At 34.2% G+C, this 11256-nt stretch overlaps 1 long non-coding RNA gene across 1 annotated transcript; it reads left to right on the forward strand.

Moving 5' to 3' along the window:
* Nucleotides 1-8470: 8470 nt before the first annotated feature.
* LOC126887713 (uncharacterized) lies at nt 8471-10429 on the forward strand. The gene is made up of 2 exons (XR_007699156.1): nt 8471-8883; nt 9495-10429. It is a non-coding gene; the product is annotated as an uncharacterized LOC126887713 (long non-coding RNA).
* Nucleotides 10430-11256: the final 827 nt, after the last annotated feature.

Below are 11256 nucleotides of genomic sequence, written 5' to 3' on the forward strand. Positions count from 1 at the left end.
AATTCAGGATAGACGCTGGTGATACAACTTTAGAGAATCACTTGTTGAACGCAGGTGGTAACTCTAAATACACTTCTCACAGGATCCAAAATGAAATAATTTCATTGGCAGGACATGTAATATTAAAAACTATTGTCGAAGAAGCAAATTCTTCCAAATATGTTAGTGTTATGGCTGATGAGACTGCGGACATTTCGGGACATGAACAGTTATCTGTTGGTATACGGTATGTATACAAAGAAAATGAAAATTTTACGGTGAAAGAAGAGTTTCTTGGTTTTGTGAAATTAGATAAACTAAACGCTGATAGCATAGCTTATTCTATTTTGGAGTTTTTGGAAACATCAGGTTTAAACATGGACAAACTTGTAGGGCAGGGCTATGATGGATGCTCAACAATGGCTGGTGAAATTCACGGGGTTCAGAAGATAGTACAAGATAAGTATAAAAGAGCATTCTATTTTCATTGTGCCTCCCATAGGTTAAATTTAGTCATAAACGACATTAGTAAAATAGTTGAAATTCGAAATACCATAGGTACTGTTAAAGACGTAATAGTATTTTTTAGAGAGAGTACTCTAAGAAGAAACCTAATTCCCAATATACCTTTGTTTTGTGAAACTCGTTGGTCAGCTAAATATAAATCTTTGCGGATTTTTGCTGAAAATTTTAAAATAATATTTAAAACACTTTTTGATATAAAAACTGGGCAAATTTTAATGAACTCTTCTACTACAAAAAGAGCAGCTCAGTTATGGGCTGCCTTAAATTCCTTTACGTTTGTTATTTGTCTAGTTGTGGCAAGTAAATATTCAAATATTTTAGAGCCCATTGCAAATACGCTACAAGGTATTTCAATTAATTTTGTAGATGTTCATCACCACATAAATTTAATTACCAGGACTTGTGAAAAACAGCACTCAGAGGTTGATTCAAATTTTGCAGACATTTTTTCCTATGCATTATCTATCTGTGAGACCCTCAACATAGAAGTGGGAAAACCACGAATTTGCGGTCGACAAATTCATAGATCCAACTGTGAATCTGATTCAGCAGAAGATTATTTTAGAAAATCTATATTTATACCATATTTAGATCATCTGATTCTTGCCTTAAAAACAAGATTTTCTAAAGAACATGAAGTCGCCTTCTCTTTGTTTAATATTTTACCAAAAAATATAAAATCTTTAGATGTTAAATCTTTCGCAATTAAGGTAGGAAATCTATACAACATTGAGAATGTGGAAAGCGAATTAAATATTTGGAGAGAGTATTTATCTCAATCTCAAATAGCTGAGAACATAACCATTGAAGATCTTATTCAGCACTGTAAATTTTTTCCTGCTATCAAAGATAGCTGCATTCTTCTACTTACTTTGCCGTGTACTACCTGCACAATTGAACGGAGTTTTAGCACCTTACGCAGGATTAAAACGTGGATAAGAGCTACAATGAGACAAGATAGACTTGTTGGGCTAGCATTGTTGAGTATCCATCGAAATCGTCTATTAAATATTTCCAATTTTTCCACTAAAATACTAGACGAATTTTGTCAAAATAACAGAAGACTGGTTTTTAGTTAAGAATAAAATTGCATGCTATTTTGTATTACTTTTAGGTATTACTTTTATTACCTTTTAGCATTAATAACATTTATTATAATATTTTGTTTTGTATTTTTTAAGAGTTGCTTTCGTGGTTTTGTTATTTGTTCCTAAAAGAAGTTGCAATATTTTGTTTTCTTAACGTTTTAAAAATATAAGTATTACATACAACAGTTTTTTATTTTACCCCCCCTGAAAAAAAATCCTGCGGGCGCCCATGAATATAATATTAATCTATATTAACTTATTAATTTAATAATGCATCAAAAAACTGCTAACATTCCTTATTTTTGTCCAGTGGCGTGCGGACAATCCTGGTCTTTCGCCAGGATACAAATTCTTAAAAAAATTATATAGCCTGATTTTTCTGGTTCTTGTTCTAAATCGATAGCCTAGTCGATAGTACTCAGTTTTTGCTACCACATGACGAGAAAATCCAAAATTAATGAAAAAGTGACATTCCTTGTTTTTCCCCTGTACTCTTGTATTTCAAACGTTAAAAGGTACACATGTGGTAAGTTTATCTAAAAAAAGTCTACAACTGGAAAATATATATGTAGTTTTATTTTCTTATGAATAAATTTATTTATTATGAAAAAACAAAAGCAACTTTGACATTCAATAATGCGTTAGTTAGTTGGCTCTACTCGAGTAACTTGGGAACCAAAAAAATGAAGAAAATTGCTTTATGGGAAGCCGAGAAAATGCATTTTTTTAACGTATACCGATTTTGAACTTTGAGATTCCGTTTTCTCCAACCTGATTTTTGATTAAAATTTTGGTATTTTTGGTATTTTTCACTCGTAATACCGATAGTTTTTATTATTATAACTAGCTGACCCGGCGAACTCCGTACCGCCTTATAGTCCATTTAGTGAGACCGCTCCCGTTTGAAAAACATTTCTAATTCGGTTTCTCTGCGGATTCATATTCAAAAATGTCCCCTTTAAACAAATCTAAAGGGTGCCGGACGGAATTTTTTGCAGAAATTGTTTAAACAATTTTTTTAAACAAATACATAAGATCACCTGTTATTGCTGCAAAAATATATTTTCAGGTGTTTTGGCTCATTCTAAACAAGAAAGGTATCTTGTGATTTTTCTCAAAATTGACAGTTTTCGAGTTATAGGCGATTTAAAATCTAAAAAATACGATAATACACATTTTCGAGGCTTAAAAACTCATTGTTGTTCTGAAGCTATTTTCTTGTGGCATTTTTATAATCAAGTATATTCAAATGGGAAATAAGCCACAATTTTACCTAAAAATGATTTTATTACCGTTTGACGCCCAAGTCGGGTGTCGTTGTCAAAATACAAAATAATACTAAATAAATAAAAATGTTGTTGCTTAGTAAAAAATTCTTCTAATAATTTATTTAATCTGACTCGTTTATATCGGCAATTCAGACACGTATTATACATTTTACACAACTCATCAATATTGGCAATATCATTTTAAAGTCGTCTACTTTAAAATGTATAATACGTGTCTGAATTGCCGATATAAATGAGTCAGATTAAATAAATTATTAGAAGAATTTTTTACTAAGCAACAACATTTTTATTTATTTAGTATTATTTTTTATTTTGACAACGACACCCGACTTGGGCGTCGAAACGTTAATAAAATCATTTTTAGGTAAAATTGTGGCTTATTTCCCATTTGAATATACTTGATTTTAAAAACTCATATTTAAATTAGTATTTTTAAGGGTGCCGATAACTTGGATTAAAGTTTACACATTCCTTTTTAATATTCCGAAGAGTGGTCGGGTCTAACTTCAATTTAGACCGTAGTTTTTTAATTGTTAATTATGCGTGTCAATCCGGTTTTTTGCCGGTGCGGCGCGCACTATTTTCAAAAATCTCTTAATTTCCTCCGATTCCTTAATTTTTTCTAGATTCTTTGGGCCCTTCTAAATAAAATAAGTTTCTTGACATTTTTCTCAAAAGTTAATAGTTTTAAAGTTATAAGAGATTTAAAATCCGAAAAATGACAAAAAACATATTTTCGCATTTTAAATCGCTTATAACTTTAAAACTAGTAACTTTTGAGAAAAATGTCAGGAAACTTATTTTATTTAGAATGTCCCAAAGAATCTAAAAAAATATTTTTCGGAAGAAAATAGGAGATTTTTGAAAATAGTGCGCGCCGCACCTGCGGGAAAACCGGATGGGCACGCATAATTAACAAATAAAAAACTACGGTATAAATTGAAGTTAGACCCGATCACTCTTCGGAATCTTGAAAAGGAATGATTAAACTTTAATCCAAGTTATTGGCACCCTTAAAAATACTAATTTAAATATGAGTTTTTAAGCCTCGAAAATTCGTATTTTCGCATTTTTTAGATTTTAAATCGCCTATAACTCGAAAACTGTCAATTTTTGAGAAAAATTACAAGATACCTTTCTGATTTAGAATGACCCAAAACACTTGAAAATATATTTTTGGCAGCAATAACAGGTGATCTTATGTATTTGTTAAAAAAATTGTTTAAACAATTTCTGCCCAAAAATTTCGTCCGGCACCCTTCAGATTTGTTTAAAGGGGACATTTATGAATATGAATCCGCAGAGAAACCGAATTAGAAATGTTTTTCAGACGGGAGCGGTCTCACCACATGGACTATTAGAAAAATATAAAATTCTGTCAAAATTCAATAAATAAAAATCAGACGGAAACAAAAAAATAAAAAAAGTGTTATGTAATATAAAAGAATTAATTTAGTTCTTTCTGAGAAGCAATGTTTTTTTGCGGTGCGCAAATCTACAACAATGGCGGCTTTCCAACGCTGGCAAAAGACAAGGGCTCGGGATAGATACTTGAAATCAAATGGCAAATCTGTTGGAATCATCGGAATACGCTGGATAAAGACATATCATCTCCTTTGTATTTCTCCTTGGTGATTGTGGCCCAGCAAATAAATAATAAATTTACTTGAGAGTTACGCTGAGAAGAGAAAATGACAATTATAAACGTCACTACTACTCTCGATACATAAACAACTATATTGCTGTAGTAAAGTAAAATATGGTTTTGCTTGTTTTCGATTCAGAGGGATGCACAATCGCTGGACAGCTGTTTCCACCGTGTCAGGCTTTTTCAACAGCGCTAGCGTGCACTCCTCGTAATCGAAAAACAGCTCAACCATCAATTTAAGGGGAATTTGAAAGATCATTCAAATTCCCATTGTGACGCGATCCAGCGACACCTGTCATCTGCGACAAAAATGATAAATAGTTATTTAAATCTGAGACTTTTCGTGTTGAAAGTTCTTTCTGGTACATCCTTAATCTGCGAGATTAACAATTTATAAGACCGCAGACGACGAACATAGAAAACAAAAAGGATTCCTTGTAATCACATTCCGTTTTCATTCATCTAGGAAAAGGACAGAAGAGGAACTTTCTAGTACTCAAATCTGAGTAGAGATAGATAAGTAAAAGATGGTTTTGCTTGTTTTCGATTCAGAGGGATGAACAATCGCTGGACAGCTGTTTCCACCCTTTCAGGCTTTTTCAACAGCGATAGCGTGCACCCCTCTGAATCGAAAAACAGCTCAACCATCAATTTAAGGGGAATTTGAAAGATCATTCAAATTCCCATTGGGACGCGATCCAGCGACATCTGTCACCTGCGACAAAAATGGTAAATAGTTATTTAAATCTGAGACTTTTCGTGTTGAAAGTTCTTTCTGGTACATCCTTAATCTGCGAGTTTAACAATTTATAAGACCGCAGACGACGAACATACAAAACAAAAAGAATTCCTTGTAATCACATTCCGTTTTCATTCGTCTAGGAAAAGGACAGAAGAGGAACTTTCTAGTACTCAAATCTGAGTAGAGATAGAAAAGTAAAAGACGGTTTTGCTTGTTTTCGATTCAGAGGGATGAACAATCGCTGGACCGCTGTTTCCACCGTTTCAGGCTTTTTCAACAGCGATAGCGTGCACCCCTCTGAATCGAAAAACAGCTCAACCATCAATTTAAGGGGAATTTTAAAGATCATTCAAATTCCCATTGGGACGCGATCCAGCGACATCTGTCACCTGCGACAAAAATGGTAAATAGTTATTTAAATCTGAGACTTTTCGTGTTGAAAGTTCTTTCTGGTACATCCTTAATCTGCGAGTTTAATAATTTATAAGACCGCAGACGACGAACATAGAAAACAAAAAGGATTCCTTGCAATCACATTCCGTTTTCATTCGTCTAGGAAAAGGACAGAAGAGGAACTTTCTAGTACTCAAATCTGAGTAAAGATAGATAAGTAAAAGATGGTTTTGCTTGTTTTCGATTCAGAGGGATGAACAATCGCTGGACAGCTGTTTCCACCGTTTCAGGCTTTTTCAACAGCGATAGCGTGCACCCCTCTGAATCGAAAAACAGCTCAACCATCAATTTAAGGGGAATTTTAAAGATCATTCAAATTCCCATTGTGACGCGATCCAGCGACACCTGTCATCTGCGACAAAAATGATAAATAGTTATTTAAATCTGAGACTTTTCGTGTTGAAAGTTCTTTCTGGTACATCCTTAATCTGCGAGTTTAACAATTTATAAGACCGCAGACGACGAACATAGAAAACAAAAAGGATTCCTTGCAATCACATTCCGTTTTCATTCGTCTAGGAAAAGGACAGAAGAGGAACTTTCTAGTACTCAAATCTGAGTAAAGATAGATAAGTAAAAGATGGTTTTGCTTGTTTTCGATTCAGAGGGATGAACAATCGCTGGACAGCTGTTTCCACCGTTTCAGGATTTTTCAACAGCGATAGCGTGCACCCCTCTGAAACGAAAAACAGCTCAACCATTAATTTAAGGGGAATTTTAAAGATCATTCAAATTCCCATTGGGACGCGATCCAGCGACATCTGTCACCTGCGACAAAAATGGTAAATAGTTATTTAAATCTGAGACTTTTCGTGTTGAAAGTTCTTTCTGGTACATCCTTAATCTGCGAGTTTAATAATTTATAAGACCGCAGACGACGAACATAGAAAACAAAAAGGATTCCTTGCAATCACATTCCGTTTTCATTCGTCTAGAAAAAGGACAGAAGAGGAACTTTCTAGTACTCAAATCTGAGTAAAGATAGCTAAGTAAAAGATGGTTTTGCTTGTTTTCGATTCAGAGGGATGAACAATCGCTGGACAGCTGTTTCCACCGTTTCAGGCTTTTTCAACAGCGCTAGCGTGCACTACTCTGAATCTAAAAACAGTTCAACCATCAATTTAAGGGGAATTTTAAAGATCATTCAAATTCCCATTGTGACGCGATCCAGCGACATCTGTCACCTGCGACAAAAATGGTAAATAGTTATTTAAATCTGAGACTTTTCGTGTTGAAAGTTCTTTCTGGTACATCCTTAATCTGCGAGTTTAATAATTTATAAGACCGCAGACGACGAACATAGAAAACAAAAAGGATTCCTTGCAATCACATTCCGTTTTCATTCGTCTAGGAAAAGGACAGAAGAGGAACTTTCTAGTACTCAAATCTGAGTAAAGATAGATAAGTAAAAGATGGTTTTGCTTGTTTTCGATTCAGAGGGATTCACAATCGCTGGACAGCTGTTTCCACCGTTTCAGGCTTTTTCAACAGCGATAGCGTGCACCCCTCTGAATCGAAAAACAGCTCAACCATCAATTTAAGGGGAATTTGAAAGATCATTCAAATTCCCATTGGGACGCGATCCAGCGACATCTGTCACCTGCGGCAAAAATGGTAAATAGTTATTTAAATCTGAGACTTTTCGTGTTGAAAGTTCTTTCTGGTACATCCTTAATCTGCGAGTTTAATAATTTATAAGACCGCAGACGACGAACATAGAAAACAAAAAGGATTCCTTGCAATCACATTCCGTTTTCATTCGTCTAGAAAAAGGACAGAAGAGGAACTTTCTAGTACTCAAATCTGAGTAAAGATAGATAAGTGAAAGACGGTTTTGCTTGTTTTCGATTCAGAGGGATGAACAATCGCTGGACAGCTGTTTCCACCGTTTCAGGTTTTTTCAACAGCGCTAGCGTGCACTACTCTGAATCTAAAAACAGTTCAACCATCAATTTAAGGGGAATTTTAAAGATCATTCAAATTCCCATTGTGACGCGATCTAGCGACACCTGTCATCTGCGACAAAAATGATAAATAGTTATTTAAATCTGAGACTTTTCGTGTTAAAAGTTCTTTCTGGTACATCCTTAATCTGCGAGTTTAACAATTTATAAGACCGCAGACGACGAACATAGAAAACAAAAAGAATTCCTTGTAATCACATTCCGTTTTCATTCGTCTAGGAAAAGGACAGAAGAGGAACTTTCTAGTACTCAAATCTGAGTAGAGATAGAAAAGTAAAAGACGGTTTTGCTTGTTTTCGATTCAGAGGGATTCACAATCGCTGGACAGCTGTTTCAGGCTTTTTCAACAGCGATAGCGTGCACCCCTCTGAATCGAAAAACAGCTCAACCATCAATTTAAGGGGAATTTGAAAGATCATTCAAATTCCCATTGGGACGCGATCCAGCGACATCTGTCACCTGCGACAAAAATGGTAAATAGTTATTTAAATCTGAGACTTTTCGTGTTGAAAGTTCTTTCTGGTACATCCTTAATCTGCGAGTTTAATAATTTATAAGACCGCAGACGACGAACATAGAAAACAAAAAGGATTCCTTGCAATCACATTCCGTTTTCATTCGTCTAGAAAACGGACAGAAGAGGAACTTTCTAGTACTCAAATCTGAGTAAAGATAGATAAGTAAAAGATGGTTTTGCTTGTTTTCGATTCAGAGGGATGAACAATCGCTGGACAGCTGTTTCCACCGTTTCAGGCTTTTTCAACAGCGCTAGCGTGCACCCGTTATATTATCATTTTTAGCGCTGTAATTATTTTTTAAAAAAATAATTATTTTCTCTTGACCTCCCATTTAAATTCTTTAATTTATCGTAAAGGACTTCTCATGTGACGTCACACTGTACGGAACATAGTTGTTGAACCGTTCCTTGTCGTTTAATTCGTGTTCCGTGAGAGTTTGACGTTTTCCTCGCTGACTGTGGGAGGAATGAGAGGCACTTGGCCGGTGGCTGCGAGGTTGACAGGTTGGTGTTGGTGGTTAGTACCGTAAATGGCGGTTAATTTCTTCGAAATTAATTATTATTTCAACTAAGTTTGGAAGTATAGTAAAAAGTTACCACCACTTGTTTCCTGGAGTACGGGTTTCCTGGAGTAAGGATGGGAGTACCATCAGTGGAAGAGGAATAAAAAATTAACCGGTAAATCGTTTTTTCTACTAATGTTTTTTAGTTAACCTTGAATATATGAAATAGTTGGTTCATTGTTAAATGTTCTTAGCCAGTCCCTTAGGTGAAGGATGTAGATTATTTCGATCTTTATATTATCTTTATATCGATCTTTATATTAATGGGGTTTTTGGTTTTACATAACCAAACATTTTTGAAGTCCTCAAATTAATATTGGAAATAATTACCATTTCTCTGTACGTTTTAAACCGATTGAACATCCAATATATCTATAAATTTTCATGTCCAATATATCTATAAATTGTCATGTAACTATCTTTGTCTGGTTCAATACCATTTCATTAAGGTATATAAAATGTATGTAGATGGCTATTACTATCTTAATCTCATGTTATTTCAGATAAGTCATATTTTATATTCCTATTTCAAATGCAATGCCATTATTTGTTCATGTTTTCAAACTCAAAATAGTTCAAGGTTACCTGAGATTAGTTTTTGTTCCATTTTTAATGGTTGTTTTTTTTATGTTATTGCTTCTAAAAAGTTTTCCTCGATTATTTCTTCTTCTCTTTACTTTTGTTTACCGGTTTATATGAGAAATCAAACGAAGTATATGTTTTTAGCCGTTTGGAAGAAAACTAACCCTCATGTGATGTCGTACCCACCTTGACCTTATTGCAGCTACCGCCAAGTCAAACTGGGAGTATGTTTTGGGAACAAGCTTTTTGGGGGACATTCCAGCTCCTTTTCGTCCTGCCACCTGGGCCTACGGGGGGCATGGAGGTGCATCATAGTGATGCTCATTTTCTAGGATGCAACCGCAACCTCGTTTGGGAACATTTAGTGAGGAGTTTTAGTAACTATTGGTATTTTTTTTTATATTTCAGACTATCTGTTAAATACACTATGTTTTTTTTCCAGATTTAGGTTACCTCTGGTTTTTTTGACATATGTATTTGTATATTAGATTATTTGGTTCCCAAACTTTGTATCTACGGTAACTTCTTGTGCACAGGAATAAGCCTAGAGAAAATTAGGTTTTTAATACTTTATTATTGCTTTGATATTGGTTTATGTAATTCGGGTAAATTTATTTTGTAACATTACTTGCTTGTTTCCCAAATATTTTATTGTTATTCGCTTTATTCCATTTGTTCGGATAATTTAGGTCATCGTCAGTATTTATCTCAACTTCATTTCTATTTCATTCATTGTACTTTTAACTTACTTACTTCATTAGTGTATTTTCCCTTAGTGAGGCTTGGGCCTATTTAGTTATATTATTTTCATCGTTGTCAGTTTCCTTTAGTTGTACGTAGCAGGCGTACTATAACCATTTGGTAGAAGACTTATGTAATTTTGTACCCTATATGTTAGTAAGAGGTACTTATATTTAAGTTTGTAACAGATAACATTATTGTTGTTATCTTTAAAATATATATATCTTCTTGTATAACTTATGTCATTTTAGAGTCACAGCATAATATGAACTTGCTTAACTCAGAGATTGTTAAAAATCTGGTAGTTATTTTTAATAAATATGTTTATTTATTTTGTATATCATTTATTTTTATTATTCCTTTATGTTCATTATTACAGGTTTGATATATTTAATATCTGACAGCAGTATAAGATACCTGGGAGAATGATCGAAGATCATTTTCATGGCGCCCATGATTTGTTAGATTTATTTATCTTGTTCGTCTTTAGAAATTATTCATCTTCATTCCTCTTCAGTACATTATTCTTATTTTATTATTTCATATTTTAGTCATTATTACTATCTACATAGAGCTACTGTTCTTCGACAGGCATGCAAACGAGCCGTATCCATCCTTGAGTGTCAAGTTGCTCTCTTGCATCTATAGCTAGCCAACTCTATTCAGTTTGCCTCTGTCTCTTCCCACGTCTACTTATTATCCCTTCTAATTCCCCTTTCTTCAGTACTACTGCAAAGTAGTATTTTTTATTTTTCCTACTTCGGCTCAACCGCTGAAGCCCCTTCATTTTTATTTTCATAAGAGGCCCCAACTAGTTACCTTAGTCTTTTTTTTTCCTTACTTCTGTTGGAGTACCTATATCTTTCTTTTTACTTTCACTCCAACAGAAGTTTTCTTATTTTTGTTACATACTCTGAATCTAAAAACAGTTCAACCATCAATTTAAGGGGAATTTTAAAGATCATTCAAATTCCCATTGTGACGCGATCCAGCGACACCTGTCATCTGCGACAAAAATGATAAATAGTTATTTAAATCTGAGACTTTTCGTGTTGAAAGTTCTTTCTGGTACATCCTTAATCTGCGAGTTTAACAATTTATAAGACCGCAGACGACGAACATAGAAAACAAAAAGAATTCCTTGTAATCACATTCCGTTTTCATT

This window comes from Diabrotica virgifera, chromosome 7 (assembly GCF_917563875.1).
Source record: "Diabrotica virgifera virgifera chromosome 7, PGI_DIABVI_V3a".
Taxonomy (NCBI): Eukaryota; Metazoa; Arthropoda; class Insecta; order Coleoptera; family Chrysomelidae; genus Diabrotica; species Diabrotica virgifera.